The 18,205-nt window shown below is 46.4% G+C and overlaps 1 protein-coding gene across 7 annotated transcripts in view; it reads left to right on the top strand.

Moving 5' to 3' along the window:
* The window catches only part of PCMTD1 (protein-L-isoaspartate (D-aspartate) O-methyltransferase domain containing 1), a 217,769-nt gene that overhangs the window by 20,554 nt on the left and 179,010 nt on the right, over positions 1 to 18,205 (top strand). Inside the window, exon 2 of one of the 7 annotated variants that reach the window (XM_030214304.1) lies at positions 7,432 to 7,582. The exons of 2 other annotated variants lie outside the window; for them this stretch is intronic. The gene's annotated coding sequence lies outside the window, so the exon portion shown is untranslated. Of the gene's footprint in view, positions 1 to 7,431; positions 7,583 to 11,128; positions 11,191 to 11,611; positions 11,729 to 11,750; positions 11,857 to 18,205 lie in introns of those variants that run through there. 4 more of the 7 variants (XM_030214321.1, XM_030214311.1, XM_030214337.1 and 1 more) reach the window with 4 other exon arrangements.

The raw sequence follows: 18,205 nt of genomic DNA, 5'->3' as shown, positions 1-18,205 counted from the left end.
CTCTACAGTATTGTCTACTTCAACGATGGTCTCCAATATCTCAGGATTATCAGTGCAGACTTTCTTGGCTTCCTGCGGCCCGCCTCAGTATGGAGTGGTGGCTCTCGGACAGCATGTTGCGGTGAGGAATGCCGCTGGCGCTCCCCGATTGGTGCCTAGTGGTGACAGATGCCAGCCTGAAGGGCTGGGGTGCACATTGCCAGGGGAAGCATGCTCAGGGTCTGTGGATGCCCGACGAGTCGGAGTGGTCTATCAACCACCTGGAGTTGAAAGCGGTGTTTCTGGCTCTTCTGGCCTTTCAAGTGACCCTGGAAGGATTGGCTGTCCGAGTGATGTCGGACAACACGACAGCAGTGGCCTACATAAATCGACAAGACGGCACTCAGTGCAGAGCTCTAGCCGCGCAGGCCGAACAAATTTGCCACTGGGCCGAGCTGCATCTACAGTCCCTGTCAGCAGCTCACATTGCAGGTCAGAGCAACGTGCAAGCCTACTATCTAAGCAGGCATCAGATCGATCCAGCGGAGTGGGAACTAGCAGACGATGTATTCCTTCAGATATGTGCCAAATGGGGCAAGCCAGTGATGGATCTTATGGTGACCAGTTCCAATGCCAAAGTCCCGTGCTTCTTTAGCTGACGGAGGGATCCTCGCTCTGCCGGGTTGGATGCCTTGGCTCAACCTTGGCCCCTGGGCTTGCTGTATGTCTTCCCTCCGTGGCCCTTGATAGGGCGAGTGCTCCTGTGGATTCGGTTGCATCCAGGAGAAGTGGTGCTCAGGAGGCCTTGGTATGCGGACCTCCGACAGATGCTGTTGGAGGCTCCCTTTCCGTTACCTCTGGTGTCGCACCTGTTGTCACAGAGTCCGGTGGCCATGGAGGACGCCTGCCGCTTTGGTCTTATGGCATGGCGATTGAGAGGGCGCAATTGAGAGATAAAGGCTACTCAAATAAGGTAATTTCCACTCTCCTGCAGGCCCATAAGCGCTCCACTTCCGTGGCTTATGCCAGGATTTGGCGCCAGTTTGAAGTCTGGTGTGTTTCAAGAGCGCTTTCTCCGTTGCGGGCTCCTGTCTCGCCGATTCTGGACTTTTTGCAGGATGGTGTACACAAAGGCTTGGCCTATAATTCCCTGCGGGTGCAAGTGGCAGCATTGGCCTCCCTGCGTGGCAAGGTTGAAGGCGTGTCCTTAGCTGCTCATCCAGATGTGGCACGGTTTCTTAGAGGGGTGCTTCGGCTCCGTCCTCCCGTGCGGGCACCTTGTCCAGCTTGGAACCTGGGGTTAGTATTGAAGGCCCTTCAGGGGGCTCCCTTTGAACCACTTCGGCGTGCTTCAGAGAAAGATTTGACACTGAAGGCCGTCTTTTTAGTGGCCATTACCTCGGCGAGACGGGTGTCAGAGCTCCAGGCGCTGTCTTGTAGAGACCCTTTTCTAAAGTTCTCAGAGTCAGGGGTCACGGTTCGGACCGTGCCTTCCTTCATGCTTAAGGTGGTTTCAGCGTTTCACCTAAACCAGCCTGTTTTTCTTCCCTCCTTTGTTGAGGAGGAGTTTCCAGGTTCATTTGGGCAGTTGCACCTTTTGGATGTGCGCAGGACTCTATTGTAGTATCTGCGAATTACAAATTCTTTCAGGACCTCTAATCATCTTTTTGTGCTGTTTGCAGGTCCTCGCAGAGGGTCTTCAGCGTCTAAAGCCACTATTGCCCGTTGGCTCAAAGAAGCTATCTTTTCAGCATATCTGCTGTCTGGCCGGGCTCCGCCTGAAGCCTTTAAGGCACATTCCACAAGAGCGATTTCCTCTTCCTGGGCGGAAACTGGAGCACTATCTCTTCATGAGATTTGCAGTGCTGCAACATGGGCTTCTAAGCTCTCTTTCGCCCGACATTACAGGCTGGATGTGGCTGCCAGGAGGGATGCGCGTTTTGGAGCACAGGTGCTAGCACGTGGTGTGGCTTGTTCCCACCCTATTTAGGGATTGCTTTGTTACATCCCGTACGTAATGGCTTCATCTGCTTGATGACAAAGAAGGGAAAATTAGGTTCTTACCATGATAATTTTCTTTCCTTTAGTCATAGCAGATGAAGCCATGAGCCCTCCCTGTATGACTCTCTGTATTGCAGTGATTCAGATTTTAGGTGCTGTTCTTGTTTCCTGAAGTTATATTCCTTCCTTGGGGAGTCGGAAAACAGTCTTCAGGATTCTTTGTTACAGTTATAGGAGGATGAGTTCATTCCCTCCAGTTCATGTTTTGGGAGGATGAGTTTATTCCCTCCAGGAGGATGAGTTCATTCCCTCCTTTTTTGAGTTCATGCCCTTGTTAAGGGGCCATCGTTCGCTGTGAGGAAAGTTCATGTTATTCCCATTGCGGTTTGCCATACTGCTTTGGAAGCTTCAAATACTGAAGAGGCAGTGGAGCTAGCTGGCCATGAGGCACTGTGAAAAGTTGATTGCTCTCTATCTCCCCCTGCTGGTTGATGGACACAACCTATACGTAATGGCTTCATCTGCTATGACTAAAGGAAAGAAAATTATCATGGTAAGAACCTAATTTTCCCATTGTGGCATTTTAAGGCTCTTAGAATCTTTGTATACTTTATAGGTAAAGTAATGCCCCCCACATTCCAAGAAAGGAGTCGCAAAACCCCTCCAGATGGACTAATTACTAGAGAATGACACGGGGATGGGGTACGAGCAGTAACCGCGGGGACAGGGCGGGGATGCTGACAGAGCCCATGAGGACAGGGACAAACTTTGTCCCCGTGTCACTTTCTATTTTGAAGTCTGTTAATGAACTGGACTGTTATTTATGTTTGTTTGATGCAGACAACAATATTTTTGTTTTTTTGAAAAACAAGCAAACATGCTGGCCACAGCTAGCAAAATTTGCATGAGGGATCCTGTACATCCTACTACCAGCACATCTTCTAAGAAGACCTCTTCTATTGCAGGAGAGACTGTGAAAGACAGGAGAGCTAGACTCAATCCTGAGATTGTTGACTTCTTATTCATCCACAGATTAAAAAATCATAACAGTGCTTCATAGGGCATATTTCTCCCCTCTAGGGCATACAGAACAGGTATTTTGTACCCCTGGACATTTTAACAGGGTGGATTTGGATTCCTTGGGGTAGTATAAGTCAGCTATTGTTGGGGTTAGAAAGGTAGAGGGTAGTGGTGGTGGGAGGGTTTATTATAGCTGCTGATTGTTTTCTATTTGTAATTTATACACAACAGTTGCAAAGCATATTCCTTTTATACTTTAATAAAAAGGTTTAAATATAAAATCATATGTGTTTGAGGCTTCTGCAGATGAGAACAGAGCCAACGGGGCCTGCGGGGATGGAGACGGGGCCTGCGGGGATGGGGTGGGAATGAAAACAGATCCCACGGGGACGGGAACAAATTATAGCCCCGTGTCATTCTCTACTAATCACTGAACTTTAAACGTGGACCCATACAAGCAAATGTCAGGTGCCCAGCATCACCCAAAGAGTAATGAAAAAAAACAGGAAAGAGAAACATTTTAAATAAAAACGAAAGCTCCCCAACCCTAATAGCCACAGCATAGCATAAAGTAGCATCCCAACCAACCCTTCGTCCCCCATGCTTTCACACTCTCTCAAACCCCTTATACAACCTAGTCGGTATCCCAACAAACATATTGAAGGGGAGCTGGAGAATACTATGATGGCTGAGAGGCTCCCCACCTGCAAATAGAAAGCCATAAGAAATGCAAAGTTAAGCCAGGCACAGTACATTGCATAATTACACTCCTGTAGGTAACAGCAATAAAAGTTCAACTTAACCAGCAATATTCATCTTGACCAAAATCAGTAGGTCCTGCCTGCAGTTGGTAAGATATTAAGGAAGTCCTGTGTTTCCTATACTGTCCATTAATTTCCACTGACCATCCATGAAAACCTTTAAAGTAGCAGGAGAAACAAAGAGGAAATATAAGCCCCTTGTCATGCAATGCAGAGCACAATGGTATAAATCGTCTCCTGTGCTCCAATAAAGCAGGTGAATAATCCTGAAACAGGAAAACAGTCTCTCCCTCATATCTGAAAGACTCATGATTCTGTCGATTTTAATGTTTTAATAAAGCCGCCTTATGAGCATAATTGAGAATTTTTGTTATGACCACCCGAATCTAGAATGTCCAGGCTGGAGGCGGCCCAGACGATGGGCTTGCTCAATCCTCAAATGATTTCTCTTGCCCACTAATGGTAAGTATGTAGCAAGCCAGTGTTCCAACAGCTGGGGAAGATCTCGGACAGTAAATCAGGCAGTCCAATCAAACGTACATTATTTCATAAGTACATAAGTATTGCCATACTAGGACAGACCAAAGGTCCATGAAGCCCAGCATCCTGTTTCCAACAGTGGCGAATCCAGGTCACAGATACCTGACAAGATCCCAAAAAAGTGCAAAACATTTTATACTGCTTATCCCAGAAATAGTGGATTTTCCCATCTGCTGCGACTAAAGGAAAGAAAATTATCAGATGATAAATAATTTTTCATTCGGGTTCCTCTTTCGCACTTCCATCACTTTGCACTTGCTCACATTAAACGTCATCTGCCATTTAGACGCCAAGTCTCCCAGTCTCATAAGGTCCTCTTGTAATTTTTCACAATTCTCTCACAATTTAACAACTTTGAATAACTTAGTGTCATCAGCAAATTTAATTACCTCACTAGTTGCTTCCATTTCTAGGTCATTTATAAATATGTTAAAAAGCAGCGGTCCCAGCACGCACCCCTGGGGAACCCCACTAACTACCTTTCTCCATTGAGAATACTGACCATTTAACCCTACTCTTTGTTTTCTATCTTTTAACCAGTTTTTAATCCACAATAGGACACTACCTCTTATCCCATGACTATTTTTTAGGCTTTTAGCATAACACTTCAAATTGTGCTTGATGGGATTAATTTGTATCCATTACTTTGTTCTCCCATTAAACATTTCTGGCTTTTTTTCACTATTATTGATTCTTCTCTATTGGGATTCCCTGAAGATCCTATTTCAATAGTATCATTTGAGGATATTCAACAGTGAACTGTGCACCCCTGGGCAACTATCGGCTTCCCCCCCCCCCCCCCCCCCATTTTAGTTTAAAAGCTGCTGTATCTCACTCTGTAAGCCACACTGAGCCTGCAAATAGGTGGGAAAATGTGGGGTACAAATGTAATAAATAATAATAATAATAATATCTCTTTTTTAAACATTAGCTTCAGCAGTCCGGTTTCCTCTCAGTTAAGGTGAAGTCCATGCTTTCAGAACAGGCTTCCCCTTTTCCACAATATTGTCCAGTTCCTAATCAATCTAAATCCCTCATCCTTGCACCATCATCTCAACCACGCATTGAGACTGCGGAGCTCTGCCTGCCTCTTGGGTCCTGCTTGTGAAACGGGGAGCATTTCTGAAAATGCTACCCTGGAGGATCTGGATTTCAGCTTTCTACCTAAGACCCTAAATTTTGGTTTCAGAACTTCCCTCCTACATTTTCCTATGTCATTGGTACCCACATGTACCAAGATAGCAGGATCCTTCCTAGCACTATCTAAAAATCTTATCTAGGTGACCTGTGAGGTCCACCACCTTTGCACCAGGCGTGGTGCTCAGGCCCTCCTCATTCCCACCAGCCACCCAGCTATCTACATGCCTACTGATTTGAATCACTAACTACAACAGCTGTCCTAACCCTTCCTTCCTGGGCAGAAGCTCCTGGAGACACATCCTCAGTGCGAGAGGATATTGCATCCCCTGGTGGGTAGGTTCTGGCTACAGGATTACATCCTACTTCACCAGGGTGATGGCCTCCTAGGAGAGACCTCCCTCCTCCAAGGCAACACAGGGGCTGCCAGACTGGAAGTGGGACTTCTCTACAATGTCCCTGTGGGCCTCCTGTATGTATCTCTCTACATTGTCCCTGTGGGCCTCCTGTATGTATCTCTCTACAATGTCCTTGTGGGCCTCCTGTGTGTACCTCTCTATCTTCTTTCACTCCTCCAAGAGAACAAACTTGATCTCAGAGAGCTAGGAGCTCTTTGCATAGAGCACACACATATAACCTCAATGCAAAAGACAGGATAGCATACCTCTTGCTGCTGGATTGCTGTCTGCATCTTAGTATTTATTGTCTTGTTGAAAATGTTTCAGGTACTAGGGATATTAGGTTTAATATAAAGAACCTTAAGACTATATGGTATATTGTGTGATTTATTTAGTGTTTCTCAGAAAGTAATTAACTGTAACTAAAACTCATGAAAACTCCCCAATTAGAATAATTGACAGCAAGTTAAGACTAATGAAGAGATCTGCTTGGGTGGGAAGGAGTTGGAATAAAAGAGTGAAGGCCCTGCTGTGCCTTCAAGAAGGCTATCTGTTAATGCTGTATGCTGTGGTTCAAGTTTTAAAAACACTATAGGGAAAAGGAGTAGGGAGACTAGTTAATACAGCCTCATGCTAAGTGAATGGGAGTGAATGGGCTGTGTTGGTATTGCACAATTTTAGTAGACTGGGGGGGGGGGAGGTATGCTTTTTTTTTCTGTCGTTATCAATAAACCTACCTTACCGCTTTTAAACCCAACCTTTAAATCGCCAAAGCACAGAGTACAAAAATTGTTCACTTACCCAGAGAAATGTCCTCTTCTCTCAGAGCTTCTCAAAAAGTTTGTTTCCTGGAGGAAAGTTTTCAGCTCAGGGCATTCACCTGGGTAGCTATTTTACACTCCCATCCCCTGTTTACAAAACTGTGCGGCAATGCCGACACAGCCCATTGAAAGTGAATGAGCTGTGTCAGCATTAGCGCACCGGCAGCCGCTAGCATGGCTTGTTAAACAGGGGAATTAATTAACTACAGATTATTTTGAAAAGAGTCCTAATATTGCCTCTATGTTGACTGACTAAATCCTTTTTCAGATGCAATCCAGAGCTTTTTGACACTTAAATCTTTCTAGAGTTACAAGTCAGACATAATTTCTGTAAATTCCAGTCTTTCGGTGGTTTTAATTTAGTTTAATAATAATAAAAATAAGTTTGTTATACTGCTTTTTGACAAAAGAGCAACAAGGCGGTGACCATACTAACAAATAATTAAAGCATACACCCGTGGCATCTCTGGCTTGTACCAGAGGCAATGCAAGATATAAATAACTTGCTTACTTTTCCTGGTTCTCGGTTCACCTCTCTAACAAGGCTGTTCTTCTTGAAGTATGTGCTTGCATAATTCCCATGTTCACTGATAAACCTGCTATTCACAGAACTAGGCTATCCAGTTTCCCCCCACACTACTTCTGGAGTGGTGAAGTGTGAAGAAAAGGCTATAAATGAAGATTGGGGGTGGGGGGAATGCAGGGAAAGGGTGCATGTGACTCTGGAATGGGGTTAAGAAATTTATGTGTAACCCTGGTTTACCCTTTAATCAGGGTCGCTGGCCAAGCTCCTTGGGTAAGGTTCCCAGGTCCAGAGTCCATAAAACAGACTGTACTTGCAGGACTAAATCTCAGTAGGCTGAAGGGCTTTCTCCCCCTGGAATACTCAAGAGTTCACTCTCCAAGAAAATGACCATCAGTCTTGGTGAGTAACTTCAACTTTTTCTTTTAGTGAACAAAAAGCCCCCTAAATCAGTTCATGAAAACAGTCAAATATATACAGTTCAAGTGCATATGAGGCCCAAGTAACATCCCATTTATCTCTGGTTCATCTTGAAGCACCGATAGCGTCCTGCTAGAAATGAGGGTCCTCCGCTCTCATTTTTCTCCTGCCTGTGGTGTCTTCTTCCACCAGACATTCCTTCCCTTAAGGCACCTCACACCGGGAAAACCACAGTCATCCTTTACCCATAGGCAAGGATTTCATCCTCCAGTTGTTGCAAATTTCACCCTCTTTGTTCCAGGACTCGGTGCTCTGGGTCTCGTTGGGGGCGAGCAACCAAAGACCCTGTTTCAACAAGCTTAACCCCTTTTATCTCCTCACCCTGCCCACCAGGTTAGTGGTGCCATTCCTTGTTGTCATAGTAACCCCCCAGAAGATCCTCCCACTTAAAGCTTTCAGCCAAGGCAATTCCTCTGGGTGGTCACCAGGGCTTTTTTTTGAGGGGGTACTTGGGGGTACTGAGTACCGGCACCGTTTCCATTCTTCTAAAATTGACCCATGGTCCCCAAGAGCTCGGGCTCTACACACCAATTCTGCCTTGTCATAGATTCTGTGACTGGTTGCAGGGGGCCTGGTTATTCTGAGGTGGATCCAGGGCTGTGCCAACACGGTAAGCGAGGTAAGCATGGCAGGGGGGCGCTTCCCTCTGGGGGGCGCCACCGCACCATGCTCACCTCGCTCGCCCTCCCGCTCCCATTGTTCAACTTCCCGCCCTCTTCTCCTCCCCCCCCCCAACATCCCTTTTCTTTTTCTTTTTAAATTTACCTCCGTGGCGGTCCAGCAGCACAGCGTCAGTGAAGGAGGCGGCGCTCCCGACGTCTCTAGCCTTCCCTTCGCTGTGTTCCGCCTTCTTCTGACGTCATTTCCTTGACGTCAGAAGAAGGCGGAACACAGTGAAGGGAAGGCTAGAGACGTCGGGAGCGCCGCCTCCTTCACTGACGCTACACTGCTGGACCGCCACGGAGGTAAATTTTAAAAGAAAAAAAAGAAAAGGGATGTTGGGGGGGGGGGGGGAGAGAGGAGGGCGGGCAGTTGAACAATGGGAGCGGGAGGGCAGGGGAGAGACGAGAGCATGGATGAGAAGAGGGCGGGCCAGGCCAACTGGGACATGATGGGACATGGGAGCGAGAGGAGAGAGAGGAGCATGGATGCGAGGGGGGGGTCATGGAAGGGAGAGAGGGGAATTGCTGGATAGGGATTAATGGAGGGTGACAGAGGAGCATGGATGGGAGGGGCAGGGCTCAGGGAGCAAGGGGAATTGCTGGAAAAGGATGAATGGAGGGGCAGGGGACAGAGGAGCATGGATGGGCATGGATTGGGAGGGCAGGGCTCAGGGAGAGAGGGGAATTGCTGGAAAGGGATGAATGGAGGGGGCAGGGGACAGAGGAGCATGGATGGGCATGGATTGGGAGGGCAGGGCTCAGGGAGAGAGTGGAATTGCTGGATAGGGATGAATGGAGGGGACAGATGGGCATGGATGGATATGGATTGCAGGTCAGGGCTCAGGGAGAGAGGGGAATTGCTGGATAGGGATGAATGGAGGGGACAGATGGGCATGGATGGATATGGATTGCAGGGCAGGGCTCAGGGAGAGAGGGGAATTGCTGGATAGGGATGAATGGAGGGGGCAGGGGACAGAGGAGCATGGATGGGATGGGAGGGCAGGGCTCAGGGAAAGAGGAGAAATTGCTGGACGTAGAGGGGAGGAAAGAGAGATGAAGGAGATGAAATGAGGGAAAAGGAAGAGAGGAGAAAAACTACACATGGATGAAGAAAATAGGCAGAAGCTGAGGACCAGAAATGAAGAAGAAAGGAGGAAAGGAAAGAAATAAATGGAAAGGAAGCCCTGGAAACGGAGTTAAGAGCACAGATAGCTGCAGAATCAGATACTGGGCCAGCATGATCAGAAAAAGAAAGTCACCAGACAACAAAGGTAGAAAAAAATCATTTTATTTTCATTTTAGTGTTTGGAATATGTCCAGATGAGAATTTACATCTGCTATCTTATTTTGCAATGTATAGCAATTTGTTTCTAAGAATATTGCTGACAATTCCTGTCAGTGTGGCAAGTGGTGAGCGATCATTTTCACGGGGGGGGGGGGGGGGGGGGGAGGGCCGCCGCCAACTGATAGTCTGCAGGGGGGGGGGCGCCAACTGATAGTCTGCAGGGGGCGCCAGAGACCCTAGGTACGGCCCTGGGTGGATCCCCCAGTGATCACCCCCGCCCCTGAAGGGTGGCCTAGCATTTGAATACCAGCACATTTTTCGCTAGAAAAAACGCACTGGTGGTCACATATGTTTGCCTAGGACCCAGAATAGTGGTCTTGATCAAACTAAGTCCCTGTGCCACTGAAACTGCAAACTGCACAAGCCTCAAGTATAGTATTGGTATTCTAGGGCAGTGCTTCTCAACTGATTCCTTAGGGCTTACACAGCCAGTCAGGATTTCAGTTTTTATAACTAATGTAATTAGACTCCTGGATGAACTTAATCTCACAATAAAATATGTATATTCCAAAGTATGCTTAGTTTCTTGTTTAGTAAGACTATGAAATTGTATTGCCACATATGCTTCAGGGCTTAAGTGTTTGGAGGCATTATTTACATTATTTGGTATCCTGTTTTAAGGGTGTCTCGTGGTATTTGATATGCATTACTTTTCTTTCAGTTTATATATTTATTTTTTTTTTGGGGGGGGGGGGGGTTGATCTTGTGTGACAGCCTCACATTTGATTTTGCTTATATAAATCTCAGTAAAATGAAGAAAACACCTCACACAGTATGTGCTTCTGGAAAGGAACAAGCTACAACTTTTATCTGTTCTGTGTTTGTACAGGATTGGTTTCTGGAGGAATTGGTTCTATTATGATTGAGTTTAATTATGAAGACCACAGTGTACTCAGTCACTGAATAATTAACAAGGCCTCTGTAAAGAGAAAAAAAAAATTATATGTTTCAGAAGGACGAAAGGGATAGCTCAAAGTGAGTTACATGCAGATACAGTAACTATTTCGCTGTTGCCAGAGGGCTTCCCTGCTTTTCAGACTCTTCCTCCAACCATTAGATACCCCCCCTTCTCCTCTAGAAACGATTATTAGTTGAAATCCAGGCTAATTCAGTGTTACTTGTTAATCCATTTTACATTTAAAGCAATAGTTTTGTAGTATATTCCTTTCCCCCCTAGTCCTCAGGATTAAAGGAGTCCCCCTCCAAGTCTGGGCTTTCTGCCACCCCGAAAGAGAAGGGAACGTTGCAGGATATCAGTTCCCACTGAGCTTTGTTGTTATCCAGGCAAGTGGGAAATATGCTTTTAACCTGTAGCAAAATTCAGAGTCGTCGACTCTTATCTTGAAGTGTGCCAGCTTGAAGGGCTTGTCCAATAGAAAGCAAAATAATGTGTTTACGAGCCAGAAACGTCTTTTTTTTTTTTTTTGTTGGGGGGGGGGGGGGTGTGTGAAAAAGTAGCGGCTGCAAGAATTGGAACAAACTGTAGATGAACACTTACTAAGAAATACACGTATAGAGATAAGGTAAAGAGGGGGAGGGCAGTAAAAGGTTTACTTCCAATGTGTTGGAATCAAAACAACTTCTGGAGACGAATCGAGAGAGGAAGAAGGTGCCGAAGTGTGGCTGTTCCGTTGTTTAATCGCCTTCTGGTAGGCCCCCACTTCGATACTGTTTTGGGGTTTTTAATGCACCTCAATACCCTAGATACCGCTGGCGCGGGCTTGGAGACCCTATTGTGTTCCCTCCCTCAGCTGGATGTCTGACTGATTTGAGTGCAAGGGAGGGGGAGGGGCAGAAAACAGCTGCACCACCACAGCCGTAGGCCGGTGAGGAGTTGGTGACGTCAGAGCCCATATTCGTCCCCCTTCCTTCATGTTTTCATGCCATTCTCATTGGTCGTCACGCCGTTGCGACCACAGTCGAGCCAGTTTGGGGGGGGGGGGGGGGGTCACGTGCTCGCTGTGTTTACATCTTCTCAGCTGTTCTTTGATTTCTCGTCTCTCGTGTACACATTTGGTAGGGTTCGATTCTCGCACTGCTATTGTAGTATTTTATTGTAAGGTAAACGGCAGCATCCTTCACCTCCCTCCCTCCCTTTCCCATGTGTGAGTGCGCCTTTCTTCCTTTTCTGGCATGTTAAGCAGGTATGGAAAGGAGCCAGGTCTGTCTTGGTTGTCGCAGCTTGAAGGGTGAGTTTGGCTTTTGTGTAGCGACTGGAGCTTCCGCTGCAATTTATTTGTTTGTTGAATTGGAAAGCCCCAGCGCAGGCAGAGGGCCGCGCGGTGTCTCGTGCTCTTTAACTACAACGTTGATAGCTTTTTTTTTTTTTTTTTTTCTTTTCATCCTGTAGCTAGTTGCTGTGTCCTGGATTGGTGGCATGTTGTTGGCAGCTTGCTCGGCTTTCAGCTTTCTGTCTTATTTTCTCTTTTCCTCAGCCGGCAGCTTTTGTGTTCTCACTGTTCTAATTTTTTTTTTTGCATCCTATGTTTCTGTAGAATTAATTTGTAAAGTCCAGCAGCTATACAGCAGCTCCATGGAGCTTTTTTGTGTGTGTGTGTGTGTGTGTGTGGGGGGGGGGGGGGGGGGGGGGGTTGATGATTGTTCTTAGGCCTATTTCACCACAACATTGCTGCTCATAATTACTTTAGTCATAAATTTCTCTACTTCTGCTGTTCTACCTGATTTCTGCTTTAGAGCCAGCAGTGTTTGTGCATAGACAGGGCATCCAAATGGCAGACGAAATTTAATGTGGAAAAATGCAAAGTGATGCACATTGGGAAGAATAATCTGAATCACATTTACCTGATGCTAGGGTCACCTTAGGAGTCAGCACTCAAGAAAAAGATCTAGGTGTCATTGTAGACAGTATGCTGTAATCTGCCTGCTGTGTGGCAGCCAAAAAAGCAAAGAGGATGCTAGGAATTATTAGGAAAAGGATTAAAAAAAAAAATATATATATATATATATATTCAAGAATATAATGCTTCTGTATCGCTTGGAAAAGAGACTGCTTAGGGGGGATTTGATTGAGGTCTATAAAATTCTGAGTGGTATAGAACGGGTAGAAGTGAATTGATTTTTTTTTTTTCACTCTTTCAAAAGTAGAAAGATCAGGGGACAATCAATGAAATTACATGGAAATACTTAAAACAAACAGGAGGACATTTTTTTCACTCAAAGAATAGTTAAGCTTTGGAACTTGCTGCTGGTGGATGTGGTAACAGCGGTTAGCATATCTGGGTTTAGTCTATAGACCAGTGGTTCCCAAACCTGGTTCTGGAGACACCCCAGCCAGTCAGGTTTTCAGGATATCCACAATGAATATTCATGAGAGAGATTTGCATGTTCTGGAGGCAGTGCATGCAAATCTGTCTCATGAATATTCCTTGTGGATAGCCTGAAACCCAGACTTGCTGGGGTGCCTCAAAGATCAGGTTTGGGAACCACTGCTATAGACTGTTATTGAGATGGACATGGGGAAAACCTCTGCTTGCCCCGGAATTGGTAGTGTGGAATGTTACTAATTGGGTTTCTGCTAGGTGCTTGTGAGCTGTATTGGCCACTTTGGAAGCAGTGTACTGGGCTAGATGGGCCATTGCTCTGACCCAGTATGGCTATTCTTATGTTTTTATAGGTGACTGCTTAAAGTGGTGGCGCACCAGAAAATTCTTGTTGACATTAGGCTCAGAAACAAATTAAAAATGCATGTTTTTTTAATTTTAAAAAAATGGAGGGGTAATCAGGTTTTAAGCTGTCTTTCATTTGTATCAGACTACTACTACTACTACTACTATAAATCACTTCTATAGCGCTACCAGTCGTATGCAGCAGAGTGTGTCCCACATGGTCAGCTGTATTGGAGGGGGGGGGGGATGACATCTGGTTAGTGCTGCTGCAGCAGCAAAATTATTTCACTTGTGTAGGAGACTAGAAATAAGTCTATTCTGGGAAGCGGTCCTAAAACTCTGGAACTTCAAGAACAGCATAGTATATTCTATAGACAGGGAATGTCCTTAATATGTAGTTGCTGTGAAACTGTTTATTTAGCTGCTATTGTTTATTTGTCCAGTTAATTACCATTGTGTAATGTTTTTTGTTGTGTTATATTTTTGTCTGGAATCTGCCTCGAACTTTATGATAAAGAGGAACATGAATGATGTGAAGGCATTTTCGATATGATGATTAAATCCAACTTTGGAGGGTTTGCTGAAAACATCTGATTAAGTGGTGAACACGACCATTTTTGAACCTGAAAAATGTCTTTTTGTTTCAAAAATGGCCATTTCTTAGATGTATCTGTATTAGATGTTTTGCATTCGGTGCATTTTACTTTTGTGACCATTTTTGAAAGAAACCAAGCCATCCAAGGGGAAAAGGCATAAAAACAAGCCATTGGGATGCTTTTTTTTTTTTTGGGGGGGGGGGGGGCAGCATTTTTAGTAGATTGCCCACATAGACATTTCAGCAGAGCAGTGGGGCTCCCTTGGAGGCACTGCAGTGGACTTAACATAAAAGGTCCCAGGTACACATCTCACCATTACCCCCCTTATATTGTATGAGAAGCCCTCCAAAAACCTGCTGTAACTACATATAAGTGACATCTGTAGGTATAAGGGCTATTGTAGTGGTCTACAGTAGGTTTTTGGTGGGTTTTAGAGGGCCCACACTTCCCACCACAAGTGTAACAGTTAACGTGAGATATGGGCTTGGGACCCCTTCTCTAGAGTACACTGCACCAACCACTAGGGTACTCCAGGGACCTGCTTGCTGCTCTAATAGGACGGGCCATAACATCTGAAGCTGCCAGAGGCTGGTATGTACTGTTTCTTTCTTTGGGGGTGGGGGGGAGGGGGGTCATGCCTTAATTCTTCTGGTGGCCACCTGGTAATTTAGGGCGCCTTTCTATATCTTAGTCGTGATTGAATTAGGTCCAGACTAAAATGTCCAACTTCCATAGCGTCCCACAGATCAATCCAGAGACTTGTGGGTTGTGTCCTTCTACCAGCAGGTGGAGATATAGCAAACCTCGGAGGTTCTCTCTATGTGGACCTGTGCAGCCAAGTAAACCTCAGTATTTTCTCTATCTAGCAGGTGGAGGGACATCTCTGTGCAGCTGTGGTTTGATCTGGCTACTGGTGTCCTTTGGGCGTAGTTTAGCACAGTCAGGGGTTGAGTTGCTGTTTGTAGCTTCTGGTGTACACCTGGTGGTGCCAGGTGCCTCGCAGTCTCCCCCTACCTTTCCTTCGTCACCCGGGGCTGTGGGGCCTGATCGAGTGTTGTCTTTCTCTCCTGACTTAAAAAAACATCTTGTGAAAGATGTTAAAAGACTGGAAGCGGTGCAAAGAAAAGCTACAATGGTATGGGATTTGCGGTTGCAAACCGTACGAGGAGAGACTTGCTGACCTGAACATGTACACCTTAGAGGAAAGGAGAAACATGGGTAACATGATACAGACGTTCAAATATTTGAAAGGTAATTAATCCGCAAACTAACCTTTTCCGGAGACGGGAAGGTGGTAGAACTAGAGGACATGAATTGAGGTTGAAGGGGGGCAGACTCAGGAGTAATGTCAGGAAGTATTTTTTCACGGAAAGGTGGTAGATATGTGGAATGTCCTCCCACGGGAGGTGGTGGAGATGAAAACGGTAATGGAATTCAAACGTGAATGGGATAAACACAAAGGAATCCTGTTTAGAAGGAATGGGTCTACGGAATCTTTGCAGAGATTGTGTGGTGATTCCGGTATTTGGAGAGTAAAACTGGTGCAGGGCAGACTTCTACGGTCTACGCCCTTATCGTGAGTGAATAGACATGGATGGGCTGGAGTGTAAATTTTAAGGGGCTTAGATGTTAGCTTCAGAACTTTTAGTATAGGAACAGTGCTGGGCAGACTTTTACAGTCTGTGCCCGGAGAAAAGCAGGGAGAAATCAAACTCAGGTATACATATAAAGTTTCACATACCATGTAAAATGAGTTTATCTTGTTGGACAGACTGAATGGACTGTACAGGTCTTTATCTGCCGTCATTTACTATGTTACAGAAAACATCTTTAAAGTCTTGATAGACCCTGGGAAGACTGAATGATCGTCATTGATCGTCAGACAAGGTAGTCACCAGAGGCAAAACAGATGTCAGGCATGAGTGAAAGAGCCACACAGACGTCAGGCATGAAAAGCCGCATTGAGCCTGCCATGAGTGTGAAAGCGCGGGGTACAAATGTAAAAAAAAAAAAAAAATGAAAACATGAGGAGCCTCAGGCTGTGATTTCATTTCATTATTTTTCCAATCGATGCACGGAGAATGAAGTTGTAGCCAAGGAGGACCCAAGACTATGGGATGCATAGACTTGGGTAACATGAACTGGATGGTTTCATGATGTAGAGCATCTATCTGCACTGAAAGAGGCATAGAAATAATTACCTGACCAGGCAAGTGTTCCCCCTGAATAGAAGATATCTTAAGGGCAGATTCTAAGAGTACAGTAGGAATCCCAAAACACTGAACCAGTTTCCCGTCTAAGAAATTCCACGCAGCTCCTGAGTCATTAAGAGTGGAGATAGTAATTTGACAAGCTGCCTATTGCAAGAGTACAGGAAAAACACACAAGGAAGTCAGGGAAGAAGATAGATGATGGCCTAAAGTCACTTCTCTAGAGGGCCTTAGACCTGCTTGTTTCCCTGCTTATGGAGGCACTTGGTTACAAAGTTTCTCCAAGGACAAGCAGGCTGAGTAGTATCACTGATGGGTCGTCTTCCACGACGGCCCAGGAGACCGGAGCTTAAAAAGGTTAAAAACTTCTAGAAGAAGTGCGACGCGCATGCGCGAGTGACTTCACGCCCGCGCGCTTCCCTCAGTTCTCTTTTTTTTTTCTGTGATCGAGAGTTGGGTTTTTTCCTGTGCTCTTCATTGTCCAGGAGACTGTGAGTCGCGTTTATGCGTTTTTTCTTTTTCTTTATTCTTTTATTCTTCGATCTTTTAATTATAATAATAATAATAAAAAAACCTAGTTCCTTTAGTTTTTTCTTATTTTTGTCCCTTTTTCAAGTTTCCTTTCTTTTTTGCTTGCGGCTGCCCTTAGGCCGTTCGGCCGTGTTTCTTTTTCCGTTTTTGTGCCTTTTTTCAGTAGGCACCATTGAGTCCTTTGATTTCGCAGACGCTATTTTTCCGTCCATGTCCTCAAGGCCTCTCAGCGGCTTCAAGCGCTGTTCTCGCTGTAACCGGGCCATCTCGTGTACTGACCCTCACGCGTGGTGTATCCAGTGCCTTGGGGTCTGATCATCTTCCAACTGCTTGCAAGTTGTGTAAGTTGATGAAGAAAAGGACCCAGGTGGCTCGAGAGGCTCAGCGCGAGAAGCTTTTCTCTGATCGGCCCGGTCCTACGGCGTTGGTACCGAGGGCGTCGACATCGAGGGAAACAGCATCGAGAGATAAGGTAATGGCTGCCGAAAGACCTTTTACAGCTGGGAGCAGTGAGGCATCGAGCGAGTCTCCGCCCGTCTCGAGACCTCCTGCTATGCAGGCCCCCCGGGACCGCCCTTCGTCGGACCCGGCCCCGAGGAGGTGTGAGGATTCCACGTCCTCCTCGGTACCAAGAAGTGTCGATGACGGGCGTCGAGCGAAGGCGAAGAAGCATCGCCATCGATCTCCTTCAAGACACGGTACCAAGAGCTCCGGGGAGCCGAGGGAGTCAGCACCCGAGAAGCGTCGGCGCTGGGAGGATCGCTCACCCTCCATTCAGGAGGTGCCAATGTGTAGGTCGTCAGGCAGCCCGGTACCGGCTCTCGAGCCCCAACGGATTCTGGCACCGACTCCTGTACCGGCTCCACAGCCTTTCCCGATGGAAGCTATCGATGAACGTCTCCGGGCCCTTCTTCTAGATCTTCTGGATATATGGCTCCGTCGTTCTGCTTCAGTGTCTGAGGTGCTTGCGGCTCCTGCGTCTACTGCTGAGACGTTGCCTGGCCCATCCCCTGTGAGGAGGTCCCTGTTCTCGGTACCGCTTGCGGCACCAGAGCAGGCTACCACCTGGGTTGACTCCCCCTTGATGTTGGTGGAGGAAGCTTCGCTGGAGTCCAGGCAGGGGTTGACTCCTCGACACCCTCCACTAGGACGTTGATCCTCCAAGTCGAGATAGGATCGGGTTCGGGCTGCTCTTCGTGAGCTTCTGTCTGACACCGAGGAGGAATGTTCATGGGAAGAGGAGGAAGACCCCAGGTTTTTTTCGGAGGAAGATTCCCAGGGGCTTCCTTCTGATCCTACTCCGCCTATTGAAGTCAGACAATCTCCACCTGAGAGTCTTACATTTTCATCTTTTGTGCGGGAAATGTCTAAGGACATTCCATTTCCCATGGAGGCTGTGGATGAGCCCAGGGCCGAGATGTTTGAGGTCCTGGACTATCCTTCTCCACCTACAGAGGTTACAACGGCCCCCCTGCACAATACACTCAGGGAAGTGATGTTGCGGAATTGGTCTCGTCCTCTCTCTAATTCAGTTGTCAACAAGAAGTCTGAGTCCCCAGTACAGAGTCCATGGTG

This window comes from Microcaecilia unicolor, chromosome 1 (assembly GCF_901765095.1).
Source record: "Microcaecilia unicolor chromosome 1, aMicUni1.1, whole genome shotgun sequence".
Lineage (NCBI taxonomy): Eukaryota > Metazoa > Chordata > Amphibia > Gymnophiona > Siphonopidae > Microcaecilia > Microcaecilia unicolor.
The sequence above is the reverse complement of the archived record's forward strand: the minus strand, read 5'-3'. Positions and strand labels throughout refer to the sequence as shown.